This window comes from Oratosquilla oratoria, chromosome 12 (genome assembly GCF_046742065.1).
Source record: "Oratosquilla oratoria isolate Oo_2021 chromosome 12, ASM4674206v1, whole genome shotgun sequence".
Lineage (NCBI taxonomy): Eukaryota > Metazoa > Arthropoda > Malacostraca > Stomatopoda > Squillidae > Oratosquilla > Oratosquilla oratoria.
Genome location: NC_134788.1, coordinates 29,522,960 through 29,542,607, shown reverse-complemented (window position 1 = coordinate 29,542,607; position 19,648 = coordinate 29,522,960). Strand labels below are relative to the sequence as shown.

General features: G+C 41.2%; 1 protein-coding gene and 1 pseudogene across 1 annotated transcript in view; both read left to right on the top strand.

Moving 5' to 3' along the window:
- The first annotated feature begins 1,744 nt into the window (after positions 1–1,744).
- LOC143030302 (uncharacterized) overlaps positions 1,745–19,648 on the top strand; it is a 55,860-nt pseudogene continuing 37,956 nt past the window's right edge.
- LOC143031182 (3-hydroxy-3-methylglutaryl-coenzyme A reductase-like) overlaps positions 17,482–19,648 on the top strand; it is a 20,664-nt gene continuing 18,497 nt past the window's right edge. The window contains exon 1 of the mRNA XM_076194713.1: positions 17,482–17,581. The gene's annotated coding sequence lies outside the window, so the exon portion shown is untranslated. The remainder of the gene's footprint in view (positions 17,582–19,648) is intronic.

The window sequence follows — 19,648 nt, the reverse complement described above, 5'->3', positions numbered from 1 at the left end:
CACCTTTTACCTTTTCTTCTCTACTTGATTCGCCTCCTCTTCCTCTTTTTAATTTCCCTCCAAAACATCTTTTTATTACTTTCAAAATTTTCTGTCATACTCTTTCCCCATTTCACATCTGCTCTCCTCTTTGCTTCCTTTATCTTATGCTTAACTTCCTTTCTCTTTACTTTGTACCTCTCATACGATTCCCTCATCCTAATTTGTAGCCAATCTATGAATGCCTGCTTCTTCTCTTCTACACCCCTCTTTGCTTCCTCATCCCACCACTCACTACCCTTCCTTCTATTTCCTCCCGCCCTCTTTGTTCCACACACCATCTTTGCCCACCTTATGACTCCCTCCTTGAACCATCCCCATTCCTCCTCCACTCCTATTTCTACTCTATCCTTTACTCTCTCCCACTCCACTCTCAACTTCTTCTTATACTCATTCTCCTTTTTTCCTCATTTAAGCAGTTCACTCTAAGTACCTCCCCACATTCTGCCCTTTTCCTCTTTCTCCACCTATTCTCCACTCTCAATCCACCTTCCACCAGGAAATGATCTGATATTCCCCCACTCTTTCCCCTTAGAACATGTACATCCTTAACCCTTCCTACCATACTCCTGGTCACCACTAGATTTATTACATTTTATAAAATTATTTATATATATATATATATTATATATATATATATATATATATATATATATAATATATATATATATATATATATATATATATATATATACAGACGCTCCTCATATGTTCATTTGTTTTACGTTTTTTCAATTTTACGTTTGAACTGACAAAAAAAATTGTGAAAAAAAAATTGGAGTGAATTTTTTAGTTTAGCGTGCTCTACGTAGTTCAAACGATACTTATGCATGATGCTGCATCCATTGTTTACATGGCACAAACGACAGACTGAACGTGCCTTGCCTCCTCCTCCTCCTCCTCCCCCTCCTCCTTCTCCTCCACCATCTCAATTTATGTTGCTTGAATTTAATTTATTTGAAATTAATGTTATTATTTTACAATGTTATGTTTATAATTAATAATTTAGGGGTGTTTTATAAGATACGGTAATAGAATTTATGGATGTATAGTACAGGAACAACTTACGTTCATTTTCATGTTGTGTTCAGCCGTTCGGAACCTAACTAAAACGTAAGTTGAGGAGCATCTGTATATGTATATATATATACATATATATATAAATACATATATATATACATATCTATACATATATATATATATATAATCTACTTATAAGGAGTGTGCACTGCATAACTCTACAGACTAAATGAAGGCCTTATAAAGTGTAAACTTATCTGGAGGTGGAGTTGGTATATTTTTACCGACTCACTCCAGTGACACTGTAATTGCTTCCGACTGACTCCGACTCCACAGCCTTGTGGGAAATGGCGTTTCTTCACATCCTCTAGACACGTGAGCTTTTCGCTCTTGTTGCCTCTGAAAGCCCTTCCATCCTCAAACAAGAAATCTTGGTTGTCTGTGTGTGTGCGTATTTACCTAATTGTAGTGCACAGGAAAGGAGCAAAGCTCGTTGGGTCCCATCTCCTCCTATTCTCTAATTTTCTTCTTCTAACATAGTACCTGGATTCAAATTCATGTACGGTTCCAACTTAATCTATATCTTTGATTTCCAGTTACCATGTTCAGATTTGAACTCGTGTATTGTTTGAGCTTGGCCTGTATCACTTGTGTGTGTTATGAAATAGTTCATGTACTGATTCTGATGTGCCCTCTGGCAGCAGCAGGCATAGCAGGAGTCTTTGCCGTCTTCTCCAGCTTCGTCTTCAACTGTTCCGTGTTTTTTTTTTTTTTCTGGGGATCTCAAACACATTGGGAGCTCATTCATGGGTCACGTCTCGAAATCCCCCCCTCCCCCACATTGGGCTGTTCTTGTTATTATGTTACATGTCGCTTGGTGTTAATACTCGCTTCATTAATACAGGGATGCCCTCTTCTTCTTCTTCCTCCTGCTGGTGGACCTGAGCAACGCCTCCCTGCTGCTGGCCCAGTTCACCCTGTCGTCGTCCTCATCCTCGTAGCACAAGGTGGCATCCAACATTGCCCTCGGCATGGCCTGGTTGGGCCCCTCACTCACGCTGGACATGATGGTCGAGACTCTGGTTATCAGCACAGGAACTCTATTGGGTAAGGCGGAGGTCATTTCGGGAGAGGAACGAGTTTTGTCGATGCTCGGTGGGTGGGAGTGCCTTTGTTTTTTTGGCACTTGTGTGTAAGGGGCGGGGAAAAGCCTTTGATACATGTATGTATGGTAAAGGGACGGTGGTGGTGGTCCTGTTGGAGGGTTGTCAAAAAGAACAATTTCCTTGCTGCCAACCCCCCCCCCCCCCTTATCGTAAGGCCTCGGCACTCGCACGTCTGTCTGGCACCGAAAGTTCCTGAAAGGCAGACGCTCAGTTGTAGGAATGGGCTCAAGATTTCTCTCTCTCTCTCTCTTTCTCTCTCTCTCTCTCTCTCTCTCTCTCTCTCTCTCTCTCTCTCTCTCTCTCTCTCAACTTGTACTATATTTCGTCCAATTACTTGTGAATACTCTCCTACTACTATAAACCACTGACATACATACAACAGTACTGTAGGAGGCAAGGGGAGCAGCTGCCGATTGTCACCGCTCCTTACGTGCAAAGGCGGTGGAGGCGCATTACAGTCGTTACAGCTGATTGAGAAATCCTGAGCTGCAGTCCAGAGAACACCATCAGCCCCTCAGAGCTCCTCCTCTGAAAGGACGCGAGAGAATTGACGGGTTTTGAAAGACGGACCAGCAGGAGGGAGACGAGTCTCTTGGCCCACCGTCTTGCAGGACAGACAGACAGACAGACAGACAGTCAGCGACAGGCACCCATCATTTGTCATGTTGGATTAAAACTCCTCCTTGCAGCGGGGCCCAAGGTGATGGCGGTTTGTCTGCCCCCATAGAGTTGGACCAAGGGCATGGCCAAAATCTTCTCTCTCTCTTTCTCTCTCACTGAAAAGGGGCACTGTCCTAGCCTCCTGATAGGGGAGGGGGAGTTTGCAACGGGAAACTGAATTGTATAGATGTATGATAAAAGATGTATTAGAAGAAAAGGAAAAATAAGTTATAAGGTTCTTTTCTTAATGATTCTGATGATATCAAAGTATGTAAATTTTCATGTGATGTGTGTATTATGTATATCACACAGAAGGCACAAAACACAGAAACCTGTACTTCCTATATTCAGACTATACAATTTTTTTTTCTTTTTCTTCTTCTTTTCCTTCTTCTTGTTTCTTCTGTTTCTTCTTCTTCTTTTCCTTCTTCTTCTTCTTCTTCTTCTTTTCTTTCTTTTTCTTTTCCTCCTTCTACTTCTTCTTCACAACCACCCCTGCCGCAGCAGGACCTGTGGGTCTCTGGAAAGAACCAAAGGCAATATCTCTGTAATCTTTTTATCTCGTTGTTTTCCCAATAAGGTTCTCGACGTCCTTCTCCTTCCCATACCACGTAAAGAGCACCTTTCCGTGACACGTTTTACATGTGTTGCTTGGTGGCAGGTGTGAGCCAGTTGGGGCAGATGTGTGGCTTCGCCTGCCTCTTGGTCGTGGTCGTCGTCAACTACCTGGTACTCGTGATGTTCTACCCTGCCTGCCTCTCACTCGTCCTCAAAGTTAGTACGGTGTATTCCCATTTCGTGTCTGTGTATTGATGACTGTCTGTTTTTACCAAATGTCAAAGTATTGTGAGGAAAAGGAATTTGATGACACAGGATGGATCGCTTGTCCACAGCTCATTGTATCGAACAATTGACATACCTTTGGAGAATATTGATCACATCTGCTCTAGGTTTGACCCCCCCCATGTGTGTGTGTGTGTGTGTGTGTGTGTATTTACCTAGTTGTATTTTGCGGGAAGGGGAGCTATGCTCGTGTTGTCCCATCATTGTATCTCTCAGTGTCTAGTTTGCTTTCAAACTCGTGAATGGTTTTTGCGCATACTGTTTCATTATCCAGTTTGTTCCAAGTGTCCAAAACTCTATGTGGAAAACTGTTTTTCTTCAGCTCTCATCTATAGCTATGTTTTCTTAATTTCTTTCCATGTCCTCTTGTGTTTCTCTTGTCCCAGTTTAGTAATTCTTCTCTATCAAGTATCTCTGTGCCTTTCATGATTCTGTAGATGGTCAGTAGGTCTCCTCTCTCTCTTCTTTGCTCCAGTTTAGCCAATCTCTCCTCGTATGATAGGTTTGCAAGTGCAGGTGCCATTTTTGTAGCTGCTCTTTGGATTCTTTCTATTTTCTTTATGCTTTTTTTGGTACTGGGGGACCACAATGTTGCCGCATACTCTAGTCTAGGCCTTATCAATGTAACCAATTTTTTTTTTATCATGTCTTCGTCCAGGTAAGCAAAAGCCAGTTTTATTGATCTTAGCAAGTTGTAAGTCTCCCCGACAATTCTGTTGATCTGTGTATCATAGGACAATTCGTTTGTGATAACACACACACACACAGTTTGTGTATTTACCTAGTTGTATTTTGCGGGAAGGGGAGCTATGCTCGTGTTGTCCCGCCATTGTATCTCTCAGTGTCTAGTTTGCTTTTAAACTCGTGAATGGTTTTTGCGCATACTGTTTCATTGTCCAGTTTGTTCCAAGTGTCTAAAACTCTATGTGGGAAACTGTTTTTCTTCAGTTCTCTTCTATAGCTATGTTTTCTTAATTTCCTTCCATGTCCTCTTGTGTTTCTCATGTCCCAGTTTAGTAATTCTTCTCTGTCAAGTATCTCTGTGCCTTTCATGATTCTGTAGATGGTCAGTAGGTCTCCTCACTCTCTTCTTTGCTCCAGTGTCGGTAGCTCCAGTTTAGCCAATCTCTCCTCGTATGATAGGTTTGCAAGTGCAGGTGCCATTTTTGTAGCTGCTCTTTGGATTCTTTCTATTTTCTTTATGCTTTTTTAGGTACTGGGGGACCACAATGTCGCCGCATACTCTAGTCTAGGCCTTATCAATGTAACCAAAATATTTTTTATTATGTCTTCGTCCAGGTAAGCAAAAGCCAGTTTTATTGATCTTAGCAAGTTGTAAGTCTCCCCGACAATTCTGTTGATCTGTGTATCATAGGACAAGTCGTTTGTGATAATAACTCCCAAGTCTTTTTCGGATCCTACTTTCTTTACTTCCTTGGTTCCAATTGTATATTTTCTTGATATTCTGTTTTTGCTTTTTCCAAACTCCATTACGCTACACTTCTTAGTATTAAAATCCACTTCCCATTTCTGACTCCAGTTCCATACCCTATTCAGATCTTCTTGCAGTGCTTCACAGTCCTTATCAGTTTCTACTTTCCTTAACAGTTTGGCGTCATCAGCAAAGAAGCTCATGTAGCAGTTCACGCCCTCGTCCATATCATTCATATAGATAGCAAACATTATTGGAGCCAGTACAGATCCTTGCGGTACTCCACTGATCACCTCTTTCCAATCTGAATATTTTTCTCTGAGTACTACTCTCATCTTTCTACCAGTCAGGAAGTCCTCCATCCATTTTAGTAGGTTCCTTTGTATTCCTCCCATGTGTTCCAGTTTTTTTTTAGTAATTTTCTGTGTGGTACTTTGTCAAATGCTTTTTGCAAGTCTAGGAATGCACAATCAGCCCATCCCTTTCTTTCTTGCACTGTGTCTATTAGTCTTGAGTAGAAGCATATCAAGTTTGTGGTGCATGATCTACCTTGTCTGAACCCGAATTGTCTTGGGTTTGATATGTTGTTATCTTCCAGGTGTTTTACCCATCTATTCTTGATGATTTTCTCACAAATTTTGGCTATAGTGCTTGTTAGTGATGTCTATAGTTGGTGGGTTCTTCCTTGTTTCCTCCTTTATATATTGGTACAATGTTAGCATTTTTCCAGTCATTAGGTATCTTTTCTTCCTTGAGTGAGCTATTTATTATGATGTGTATTTTGTCCGTTAGCCCTTCTTTGCATTCTTGTAGAATCCAATTTGCAATTCCATCCGGGCCATGTGATTTTCTGACGTCCAGTTTTGATAGATGTTATATTTCTTTTTGTGATGTTGTAAATTCACTCATGTGGGGAGAATGTTTGTTATTATCTACGTCCCAATTTTGTATTTTCTCTCTGGTGAAGACAGATTTAAAGTAGTTGTTCATGATTTTGGTCATCTCTAATTCATCTGTGTATTCTATATTTCCTTGGCGTAGTTTCACTAGTTCCTGTTTGGTCTTAAGTTTACCATTTACATACCGGTAGAATAGCTTGGGCTGATCTTTGCATTTATCTATGATATCCTTCTCATGGTTCCTTATCTCCTCTCTTCTCACATTAACATACTCATTTCTATAGTTTATATAAATTTGCCATTTGCTTTGTTTTTTGTCTTTTCTCCACCTTTTCCAAGCTTTGTCCCTTCTGTCTTTTGCCTCACTGCATCTTTTGTTGAACCAACATTTAATGTACTCTCTCGCTTTTGTCTTGGTACATGCCTGTTTACCCCTTCATTGTAATTATCCAACAGTATGTTCCATTTCTCTTCCACTGTTGTCTCTTCCATATAGAATTTTTCCCAGTTTGCATTCTGGAAGAATATCTTTAGTTTTGCAAAGTCTGTTTTGTTGTACATCAATCTTCCTTTCCTATGCTTTTCGCTCCTCTTCATCTCTATTTCTTCCTTTAGTACAGTTTCGATGAGTACATGGTCACTCTTTCCAATTGGTGTCTTGTAGTGGACTTTGTCCACTATTTCAGGTTCTGTTGTAAATATTAAATCTAGTTTTGATGGCTCTTCATTGTTTCTGTACCTTGTGTTTTCACTGACCCACTGGGTTATTGTATACTCCATGTTCATGTCTAGCAGTACATTGCCCCACACATCATCTCCTCGCACTGTCATGCTGTCCCAACAAATTTCTTTGCAATTGAAGTCTCCCATAATTACTAGGTTACCCTTACCCATTAGTATCTCATTTAGTGATTTTCTTGTATCTTCTAGCATTTTTGTGTGTTCGTTTTCTTTCCAAGCATTCGTTCTTGGGGGCACATAGGTCACCACAAACTTTCTACTTTTCATATTCTTGCCTTCGACTTTAATCATGATCAGTTCAACTTTACCTTTGCCCTCTGCAATTTTTGTCACTTTTAGGTCTTTCTTGGCCAAGAACATGATTCCCCCTCCCTGTTTCTTATCCAGTAATTGTATATCCCTTGTCCAATATTGATAGATGGTATTTCTCCTCTTAGTTTAGTCTCTGCAATTCCCATTATGTCTGGTTTTTCTTCTAACAGATAATCATTGAGTTCGTTCAGACCTGAAATTAATCCGTCAATGTTAGTATAGGCCACTTTTAATTTTCTTCCTTCATTATCTTTTCTGTCCTTGGTTTTTTCGTTTTGATGTGCCACTGTTTCAATCTCATGTCGATTACTCTCCAATGGAATTCTTTGCATTCTGTCTCCGTTCTCAACAAGTTTTTTTCCTTTGCTTCTTTTCTTGGTGACTTTTCTTTTTCTAATTCCTCAGTACTCATTTCTCTTTTTATCCATATCTTATTGTACTTTTCCCTCTTTGCCAAATTGCCTACTTTTTCAAAGATGTCTTCTACTACCATCTGTGACCTTGATTTTATCTTTAGAGGTCGATTTCTATCCTTAGAGTAGCGACCGATTCTATGTGTCTCTTCTAAGTCTATGCTTGAATCTCTTTCCCCCCCCTGAATTTCATATAGAATTTCTACTGCTGTCTCTTTTTCTTCTTTTTCTCTCATGTACCTCACCAATCCCTGTTTTTTTTTAGTCCATAGACCACAATACATTTTTTCCTATCTACTGTATCCCTGACCCAGTTTGCTTTTTCGTTAATCACTTGGATAATTGTGTCTTTTGCATTATCCTGCATTTGCTGCTTGACTATTTCTTTAAAAGCAGTTTCCTTGTTTTCGATGTTTTCCTTCCACTTCTTAATTTTCTGAATGCTTTCTTCACCTAGATTCTCTTCGATCTTTTGTGACAACTTGTGTAATCTGTTGTTCACCTCTATCTTTAAATTGTCGCTGCTGTTATTTTCATTAGTTTTCTTCTTTTTGTTATCATTCTTCAGCTCATTTATAACCCTTTTCATTTCTTTGATTTCGTTTGTGAGATCTAAGTTGGTTTTTCTTAGGTCAGAAATTTCATGATTCGCCTGTGCTAAGCATTCCCTTAATCCTATGATATCATTTCTTAGTCCATAATTTCCTCCTCCCACCGAGTCCTAGATTTGTTCATATCTTTCTCTATCTTTAATAATCGACTTTCATATTTGTTAAATCTTGGAAAGTCTTCTTCGTCGCACGTGGATTTGTTTACATTGCGGTTCGATCGTCTGACGCTAGATGGCTCTGCCTTTCGAGTCGTTGTTTTCTTTCATTTTCGCTAATTCCATGATAATACAGTTGACTAGCACTGCAGAGATATCATTTCGGACACTCACGATCACTCCCCACCCCTACAATACAAACCAGGTTTCGTTTTTCGTCGTAAATCCCCTTCTTCTTGGTGACGACGACGGGCGGCGACGATGGCGTGCGAGTGCGACGACGGCGTGTGTGTGGAAGGCAGAGGTGGAAGGAATGAACATGAGGGGGCGACCTAGGATGAGATGGATGGATGGATGGATGGGGTAAAAGGGGCGTTGGGAAAGAGGAGAATGTCTGTTGAGGAAGGATGGGAGAGGACAGAAGACAGGGGTGAATGGAGAAATGTTGTGTATAGATGATGCTGGGCTGTGATGCATGAGGGGGAGTAGGTGGGGGGATGGGGGTGAGGGAGTATGTGTGAGAAATAAGTTGATACAGCCCAAAGGGATTTCTGCATGAGGGGATGGAGAGAGATGGGGGGGGGGTCGCTGAATTAATGAAGCGGCCTTTGCTGTGTCTTGCGAAACCATTTCCGACCCAGGGAGGGCAGTGGATAGGATGCAGGGATGACCTGTCATCCAGGAGGTGCCAAGATAAGAGGGGAGTGGGGTATGTTGGGGACGGAATGGGTGGGAGTGAGTGGTTTCTGTGCCTTTGTCTTTTGGCTACCTCCCGTGTAAGGGGGAAAAAGCCTTTGGTATATGTAGGATACATGTAGTTTGTTTACAAGTATCTGTACGTGTGTTTGTATATGTTTGTGTGTATTGATTTAGACCAAGAGAGTGTTTTATTGACATTTTTTCATTATCCTCTTCCCAGCTTTCCAATAGATGTTCTTTGGGACAGCCCCCGTGGCAAATGGCAGACTCGCTTGCTTGTGCACTTGGGGACCACAAGAAGTCCAACCCCGTGGTACAGCGTGTCAAGGTAGGCACCATTGTCATCATTGTTAGGAAATGGTAAAGGGAGGCTTTTTTGTAATACATGGACATTGTAGACCACTGTTTCATAACCACTGTTGCCAAGGCTTTTTTCCAAAATAGATTTGTGGGGTTGCAGTCATATCATGAGGATCATATTGGGGTCGACCGGAAAAAGAAAAAAAAAGGTCGGGAAATGCTGTTGTAGACATTGTAAAGTTGACTCTTGGCAGTAATGGTTACCTGCCCCAACAGTCAGTCCAAAGCACACCAGGCAAAGGTTAAAACTTGCGCCACAGATCCTCGGCGCTCCTCCCTGGCAAAAGCACAACACTCCTTCCCTTCTTCTTTCTTGTCTTGTCTCTCTCTCTCTTCCTCTTGACTGCCCTGGCCTGGCCTGGCCTCCTTGAGGGGTCAAGATCACATCACATCACACTGGGCTATGGTTCCTCCTCCCTCCTGCCTCCAATCAGGGGACGGTACTGCCGCCGCTGCCCACCTCCTCCTCCTCCAGAACTTTTTCCGCCATCAAATCACTCTCTGGCAAACTATTTTGTTTTCTCGGCAAAAATACGTGGAATGTCGTTTGATGAGCTGGATGAGAATTTTTGTCTTGCAGCTGCTGCATATCATCAGATTCCTTCCCGAAAGCTGCTGCTGCAGCTGGCTGACTGGATGCTGCACATCTGGTCCAACAGTCGGAGGAGAAATAGCTCCTCAAGGTGATCCATCAATCATGGTTTCACTCACTATCTGGTCGTCTCCATCTTCACATGCACATGCACGTTTCTCTCTCTCTCTCTCTCTCTATCCATCTGTCTCTCCCTCTCTCTCTGTCTGTCTGTATGTCTCTCCCTCTCTCTCTGTCTGTCTCTCCCTCTCTCTCTCTCTCCCTCACCCCCTCTCTCTCTCTTCCTCCCCCTCCCCCCTCTCTCTCTCCCTCTCCCTTTCCCTTCCCCTCCCCTCTCTCCCTCTCCCACCCCTCTCTCTCTCTCCCTCCCCCCTTTCTCTCTCCCTCCCCTCTCTCTCTCTCTCTCCCCTCTCTCTCTCTCTCTCCCTCTCCCTCCCCTCTCTCTCTCTCTCTCTCTCTCTCTCTCTCTCTCTCTCTCTCTCTCCCCCTCCCTCCCCTCTCTCTCTCTCTCTCTCTCTCTCTCTCTCTCTCTCTCTCTCTCTCTCTCTCTCTCTCTCTCTCTCTCTCTCTCTCTCTCTCTCTCTCTCTCTCTCTCTCTCTCTCTCTCTCTCTCTCTCTCTCTCTTATTAATATCAGAATACTTTCTTGCAGGTGATAATGTTGTGCAGTGCTCCTCCTCCTCCTCCTCCTCCTCCTCGTCCAGGGGATCATCATCATCATCCAGCGTGTTTGTTGTTGCTGCCCTTGGCCCTTGGCCCACCATTTGACGTCGTCTCTTCCACATTCCACTGAAAACCTCAGTTTCAACACCTCGTCAGATCTGCACATCATTGTCAGGTCAGTTGGTTGTTGATGTCCGTCTACATTATTGTGAGAGTCCGTACATCAAAGTAGCTGAGAATTTATGTACACTGTTAATGTGTTGATAACCTTAATGCAGCGGAAAAAAAAAATACACGGGAGCGACGAGCGATTTCGCTCGCGAAAGTTCCAATGTCGCTCTCGCAAATCCAATAGCGGGAGCGATCCCCCACAAAAAAAAAAAAATCGCTCCAGTGGCAAGATTCAACGTTTTTCATGCATTATCCATCATTTGGTAATCCCTGAATCCCATCACCATTGATGAAAGGATCATAGCAAACACAACTTACCCGTGATCAATCATTGCATTATCAATCGATATCATAAACGCAACGCATCAATCAACTTCAATTTGTTGATGTACATACGTATGTGTACGCGGTATAGCTGCTAGAGTTCAATGGCTTACCTAGCCTAGCTTCATATCAGCTGCGTGCACACGTATACTAGTATATGTTGACAAGACTTTACACGACTATCGTGCTACATAATGTCGCTAGTTGCAAGTTGCATGGTACCTGTATGCAGGGAAGTTCATTGGTTGCATGCAGCTAGCTGCCCAATCAACGTGCTGACTACATGTACAAAGCACCATTGACTAAATAACAGTAACTGGATCGAATCATCAAAAATTCAAAGTGCAAGAGTTGAAGAGTGAGTAAAACTGATTAAGAGAGCTAGTGTAAGCTGAGCATTGAGAATGAGAAGTTGAGAACTACATGCTAATGGATTAATCAAATAATCATATAAACAGGTTTAACCTATTAGGTTGCTTTAACTAGATCAATATCAAGTAATGAAAATTACATAGGGACCTTGTACTGCTACCATAGAAGATCTGCATAGTACTCTGCAGAACAGCAGAAAGTCAGAAACTACTAATTTTATTCTACAAAACTTTGCAAGTGGATCTTAAACAACTTAACAAGGAAACTCAGTAATTTGCATCATATTGAAATCCATTAACTAATTTGACATGTTTGTATCAGTACATTGAAGAAATAACCTGTAAATTTGCATGTATCTTATTCTCCCCCCCATCCCACACACCCCAAAATTAAAGGCTGATTTGTTAAAAAAAAAAAAAAAAAGGTTATTTTTCATCCACATGAGTAATGAGTTAGCCTTCCAATAGTTTGAAGGAAATCGAACCTGCAAAAACATGGCTCTGGAAGTATCAAAAATGGCTCTGGTAATTAAAAAAATGGCTGTGGTGAAATTTAAAAAAAAAAAAAAAAAAAATGAAAAATAGCTCTGGAAAATAAAAAAATATATATTTTTTTCCCTGCCTTAAAGTAGAGTATTTTGGATGTGCAAGTTCTGTTTCTTGTGCTTATGCTTTTGTTCTTCATCATCTTTCTTCTTATTCTTCAAATGGCTCTTAACCCCTTATTAGGAAACAGAAGGGATGGCATGATCAAATCTCATATTTGCATTACATATATTTGCCAGATCACATGAAGAACCGTCACCCCCTGACTTTGACCGGGTGACAGCTCTTCATGTGGGCTATCCTCCTAGGGTGACAATTCTTCGTGTGGGCCATCATCCTGGGTTTACGATTCTTCAGATGTATAAGTTGATAACAATAAGCATAACCCTCATTCAACCTAACCTAACCTACTCTTTATTCCGCTGTTGATATTCAGCGCACTGGGGTGACAGTTCTTCAGGTGGGATCTCATGGGGTGACGATTCTTGTCGTGGGCGTTCTGGGGTAACAGTTCTTCATGTGCCCCCAAGGCTCTTTCCCCCTTACCAGGGAGGGAGGGAGGGAGGGAGGTAGCCAAAGTCAAAAGGCATAATTCCATATCTCTCCACCCATTTCATCTTCATCCATTCCACTCCCGTCCACCACCCCTCCTGCCCTCCCTCCCTCTCATCTTGGCTCCTCGTGGATGATGGGTCATCCCTGGGTCAGAGGCGATGCAGCAAGGTCACTTCATTCATGTAATCAGTGACCCCCTTGAACAACCACTCACTTCCACACAATGACTCCTCCTGCATCGATTTCGTGGGTACACATACGAGGATGCCAGCATCAGCGGCTTGATTATGTATATATATTTTATTTTTGTAGTTGTACACGAGTTAGCTTCGGATTCTGTGAGCTGGTTTGATCACATTTTGTGTGTTTATTATTACTCCTATATATTGGACTCGTGTATAGGATGGAATGGGTGGGAATGATTTTATGCCTTTTTCTTTTTGGCTACCTCCCTTGTAATGGGGAAAAATCCTTGGTATATGTATGTATGTATTATTACTCAGAATAATAGAGAACAATTAATACAGCAGTGACTTTATATATTATAATGAGAGTAGTGTGGTGCATCGTACATATGGCAGCCGATGCTGCGCACGAGAATTTGAGTTGTACTGAAGAGGGAGGGAAGATTGTGGAGGGGGAGTGGAGTATGTTAGGGATGGAATGGGTGGGAGTGGTTTCTATGCCTTTGTCTTTTGGCTACCTCCCCTGTAAGAGGGAAATAAGGCTTTGGTATATGTATGTACTGAAGTGGTGAAAGAAGAATGAAATAATATATACATACATATACCAAGGCTTTTTCCCCCTTACAAGGGAGGTAGCCAAAAGGGAAAAGGCGTAACATAATTCCCACCCATTCCATCCCTAAATAAGTAATGATAGTAATGGTAATAATACATCCAGCCACAGCTCCCATCGCGGCACCTCGGGAATGGAGGGTGACATGGTCATTTGGCGACGACTCCGTTCAAAAGGGTATTGAGCAAGCTCTCTCTTTTCATCTCTCTTGACTTGAATTTGTTTTTATTTTATTTATTTATTTTATTTTATTTTATTCATTTATTTATTCTATCTTATTCATTTATTTATTTTTTATGTAGCTCACCTCCATATAGTATAGAGGAAAGGAAATATAATTGTGAGGTTGCATCTTTCCATCTGATTGACGAGTTAAACACCATATGAGGACGGAGCCTTTATTTGTACGACATTTCGCTTATCACAGCTTTTTTTGGTACTTGAAAAAGCTGTAATAAGCGAAACGTCGTACAAATAAAGGCTCCGTCCTTATATGGTGTTTAACTCGTCATTCTTGTCGGCAACTGCCACTTTCATGAAAACCTTTCCATCTATCATACTTGGTTTACAAGGGGAGAAAAAGCCTTGGGTATATGTATGTATGTAGGTTTTCTAATTTGTTCATGACTTACAACAAACAGAGGAGGAGAGGGAACTGGCACATATGGAGAGATACAAAGACGGGACACCACGAGCATAGCTCCCCTTCCTGTGAGATACAACTAGGTAAAGAATAGCAGTGCAGTTTGGAAAGAATGTGGAAAGAATGATTGAAAGAAAGAAGACTCCCAAAAGAAGTGTGGAAGGCAGAGGTGGTAGACGGATCAGTGAACTTTGTTAGGACAGGTTAGGTTCCCAAACTATCTTACCTGATGACGCCATCGCCCTTTTTGCTTCCAGTAGACCCCCACTCCCTCCTGCTTTTGTTCATGTGAAATTATTTTTGTATATCATAGCATTGTTCAGGAAAAAAAAATTCTGGTTGTATTACATTTCAATAATGAAAGCCACTCAAACAAATAATAATACATTCCAGAGACATTTTTCTAAGTAACTAAAAACAAAACATTTGGTTCAAAGGGAGCAAGAAAAAAAAAAAGTTTGAACATTAGCAAATTGTGGTTGGTATCGGTGACGTGTCCAAAACGTGTAAGGAGAACTAGCTTAATAGAAAACGGGTTGGAGTGACTGCTATAATTATACTGTGCATGTACAGTATGTAATGGCAGATATTTGATCTTTGAATGATTTTATTATTCTAATTAAACAAATATTTTTGAGCAGATGACTTCATGCCTCCCTAGGGGGGTGGGGGGTGCCCCCTAGTTTGGGAACCACTGACTTAGGGGATGACTGAGGATGGGGTGAGAGGAATGTCTGTTGAGCAAAGAAGGGAGAATGGTGGTGTATTATTACGGATGATCATTCAGTTGATGCAGCAGCAGCCCCCCCTCACAGGGATTTCTCACCATCTTCTCCTCTATTTTCTTTATGAGGAAATGGAGAGAGAGAGAGAGGGGGGGGTGATCATATTGTAAGTGAAGCTGCTTTGCTGTGGATGTGCTGTCAGGGCTGCGGAGTCGGATGGTATAAGGTCCGACTCCGACTCCCGACTCCGACTCCGACTCCCGACTCCGACTACCGACTCCTTAACTCCTTGACCCCTATGTGGAAATCTATTCTGCAGATCCATTTACCAGCCTCCCACACCTATTCAGCAAGCATTTTATATTTTTCATGTATATTACTTTTTACGTGAAACATTCACTTGTATGATAAATATGCTCACACATACACTCAACCAGCTTTATATATGTATATGCACACAAGCACGTATATTCGTATAAACATATATATATTAAATATATAATGGTATTATTTATGCTCATGATCATCTACCAGCTTATTAACACTTTCAGATCTGTCATGGCAGAGTTGCCACTTCAAGCTAGATATTTTCTTTTTCCTTTGTGTCCCTCCCCTCCCCCCCAAAAAAAAAAAAATCATCTGTTATTTCATATGTCCAATGTCATAAACCTTCTATCACAATATTAGGAAAAAATGTGACAAATCATGATGAGGAAAGGTTAATGGAGGATGCCCTACTTAGTACTTACTGCAGAATTAATTTCACCATGTTATCATAAAAACCAGGAATGAGTTCAGGAAAGAGAGAGACAACCTTCCCCTGTGCACACTGTTCATATCTGCTGTTGTTCCTCCCCTTTTCAGTCATCATCAAATGCTGTGACATATGCTCTAATGTCATTCCTATCTGGCCTCTGAGACTGGTCAAAGTTTATCTCAGGGCACTTCCGTTGACTTTTACATACATGAAGACGTACGTGCATAGTGCATACGTAGGGGATATATGATGGGTGGGAGTGGGTTTATGCCTTTTGACTTGGCTACCTCCCTGATAAGGGGGAAAAAGCCTTTTGTATATAGATAGAATTATGGTTATGAGTTAAAGCATAAATATCTGGTACACTTAGGCCTAATTTGCAATTGTCTTTATAGCATAATCAGTTTTGAATTAGATTAAAATGGTTCGTGATTTTCTTTACTCTGATTTCTATTTTTCATTGCTTCACTTGTAGGCCTATTGTATTCACTAGTAACCATGATCAGTAGCCTGTTTCTTTTTCGTATATTTCAAACCACTAAATTTCTTTGATAAATGTATGAATGTCATATTCTGAAGTAGCTTTATCATAATCTAGCATATTTCTATTAAAGGAAAATGCGATAAAACTACCGAAAATGAAGGAAAAGTAAATTCACTGGGAGATACTGCTTCAGGCAGAATCTGCAGCTGTTTCTTTACATTAGTTAGTACTAGTAGCACACAATGCCGTCACATGGTGGCAGCACGAATTGATGTTTATTTATGTTGAAGTAATAGCATTGCAGTATAGTACAAAATATTATATATATATATATGTATATATATGTATATATATATATATATATATATATATATATATATATATATATATATATATATATATATATATATGTATATATTTTCACTCTCCTTACAGGAAACAACTACAAATACATGACCACAAACACTTTTACCCAGACTGACAACGATAGCTTGTCAGTATTGTGTATTTTTCTTTTTTTTTATTATTGATAGATTGTTTTTTGTTTCCATCTGGAGAGACCACTTAGTGTACATATACACTGCACACACTCACTATTGGCTCCAAAAATAAAAGCAAAACCATACAAAAACTGTTAAATTGTGCAACTGGTAAAACCAAACAGGGAAACCATATTAAAAAAAAATAATAATATTATTGGACTTAAGGAGTCGGAGTCGGATAAAAAAAATCCGACTCCGACTCCGACTCCTAGTACTCTTAGAAATCCGACTCCGACTCCCTCCGACTCCGACTCCGACTCCGCAGCCCTGTGTGCTGTGCTTTGCTGCATTGCTACTGACCAAGACAGTGTGCATGAGACAGGGATGACCCTTCATCCATGAGGTGTTGAGGTGAAAGAGGGAAACAGGAGTGGAATGGGTGGGAGTGGGTGCTTGCTACTGAGTTGGCTACCCCCCTTATAAGGGGGAAGAAGCCATTGGCATTCAGATACAGTATAGATAGTATTCTTAATTAAGAGCCCCAGACCACACCCTGTCTGAGGGTGTGCCAGCCAGTAGGGGTGAAGGCACAATAGTTAGTGATGTTATCAGGGTTCTGTTTGTACACAACTACATGGCAGGCTTTTGTGGTCCACACTCTTTGTCTCCGTGGGTATTATTATGAGCTTGCTCAGTCTGCTAGCTGGTCGCCTTGGAGTGGGTAAGTGGTGTATTCACGTACAGGGTGACCGTGTTGGGAGTAGCTAAGGAATGGTTAAGGTTGCTCTGTGTGTTTAAACATTTACACAGGGAGAAAGAAGCAGGTTTTAGGTTTTGTGTACTAACAGTTATCCATTTTTTTTTCCTTGAAATTTTTGCTCTTCTCTTTTTCACTTTCTTTTTTCTCTTTCTTTTTCTCTTTCTTTTTCTCTTTCTCTCTTATGATGTAGCTTGCCCAGTGCAAGGTGGACAGTTGTACTGATGTATATGTCTTATGCCTATTTAGATGTTTTGAAGTGGCCCTCAAGTCTTTGTTTGCTCCCTGGGTCGTACTTCAACTCGAGCTGTTCGGGGAGGAGGAGCACAAAAGACTTCATCGACAAGGTGCTGAAATGACCGGGGTGTGTGTGCGTGTGCGTGTGTGTTTGTGTGTATTTACCTAGTTGTATTTACCTAGCTGTAATATACGGGAGGGGAGCTATGCTCGTGGTGACCCGTCTTTGTATCTCTCCGCATCAAGTTTTATCTTAAAATCTTGTATAGTGTTAGCACATACTGTTTTGTTGTCTAATTTGTTCCATGTATTTATCGCTCTGTGTGGGAAACTGTTCCTTTTCAAGTTTTTTCTATAACTATCCTTTTTCAATTTTTTTCCGTGTCCTCTTGTTTTACCATTGTCCCACATTAATAGGTCGTTCCTGTCTAAAACTTCCAATCCTTTCATTATTCTGTAGATAGTTAGCAAATCTCCTCTTTCTCTTCTTTGTTCCAGAGTTGGTAGGTTCAATTTGGATAGTCTTTGCTCATATGTTAGTTCGGCGAGTGTCGGTGCTAGTTTTGTTGTCGCTCTTTGTAATCTTTCTAGTTTCTTAATATTCTTTTTGGTACTGGGTGTCCAAAGTGATGCTGCGTACTCGAGTTTTGGTCTTATTAGTGTAGTAAGTATTTTCCTTATCATTTCTTTGTCCATATAGGTAAATGCCACTTTGATTGCTCTCAATAAGTTGTAGGTTTCTCCGAACATCTTGTTTATATGCTTATCTGGTTTCATGTCCTTTCCAATCATCACTCCAAGATCTTTTTCATAGATTGTTTTATTTATTTTTTCTTCCCCAACTGTGTAATTTTTTGATATTCTATTTCTACTCTTTCCAAATTCCATTAGGCTGCATTTCTTAATATTGAATTTTACTTCCCACTTTTGAGTCCAATCCCATATTGTGTCCAGATCTTGTTGCAATGAGTTGCAGTCCTCTTCCGTTTTTACCTTCTTAAGTAATTTTGCATCATCTGCAAAAAAATTCATATAGCACTCCACGCCTTCATTCATGTCATTAATGTATACAGCGAACATGATCGGGGCCAGTACTGATCCTTGCGGGGGGGGAGATCGCACTTTGCTTCCTTCATCCCAATGCTTTACCTTCTCTCTAATGAAAACCGACTTGCAATGACTGTTCGTTACTTAAGCCATTTCAAGATCTTCTGTGTATTCTGTATCTCCTTGGTGTAGTTTCACCATTTCCTATTTATTTTTAAGTTTACCATTCACATATCTATAGAATAGTTTGGGTTGCTCCTTGCATTATTCTATAATGTCTGAAGAAGAGAGAAGGAGTTTGAATGTGTTTGAGATGAGGTGTCTGAGAAGTATGGTGGGGGTTACTAGGCTGGATAGAGTGAGAAATGAGGAGGTGAGGAGGAGAACAGGGGTGAAAAAGGAGCTGGGAGATAGGGTTGATGAAAGAATATTAGGATGGTTTGGACACATGGAAAGAATGAGTGAAGAAAGACTAGTAAAAGTGGTATGGAAGGCAGATGTGGAGGGAGTGAACATGAGGGGACGTCCTAGGATGAGGTGGATGGATGGGGTGAAGGGGGCTTTGGGGAAGAGGGGAATGTCTGTTGGGGAAGGAAGGGAGAGGACGGAAGACAGAGGTGAGTGGAGAATGGTTGTATATGGATGATGTTGTGATTGCATGAGGAGGAATGGGCAGGGGGGTGGGGGGTGGGGTAGTATGTGTGAGTAAATTTTGACGCAGCCCGAAGGGATTTCTCCCTGTCCTCTCGTTATATGCAAGGGGGGATGGAGAGGGGGGGTTGCCGATTAAATGAAGCGGCCTTGCTGTGGATGTGCTGTGTCTTGCGACACTGCTTCTGACCCAGGGCGGTGGGCAAGGTGCAGGGATGACCCGTCATCCAGGAGGTGCTCAGATGAGAGGGAGGGTGGGAGGGGTGTGGAGTGTATGTAGGGATGAAATGGGTGGGAGTGTTTTTATGCCTTTCCCTTTTTGGCTACCTCCCTTGAAAGGGGGAAAAAGCCTTGGTATATGTATGTATGTATGTCTTTTTCATAGATCCTTTTTTCCTCTCTTCACACTTTTACACACTCATTTCTATAGTTTATATACATTTGCCATTTTCCTTTTTTTTTTTCTTTCTTTCTTTTCTCCATCTTTTCCAAGCTT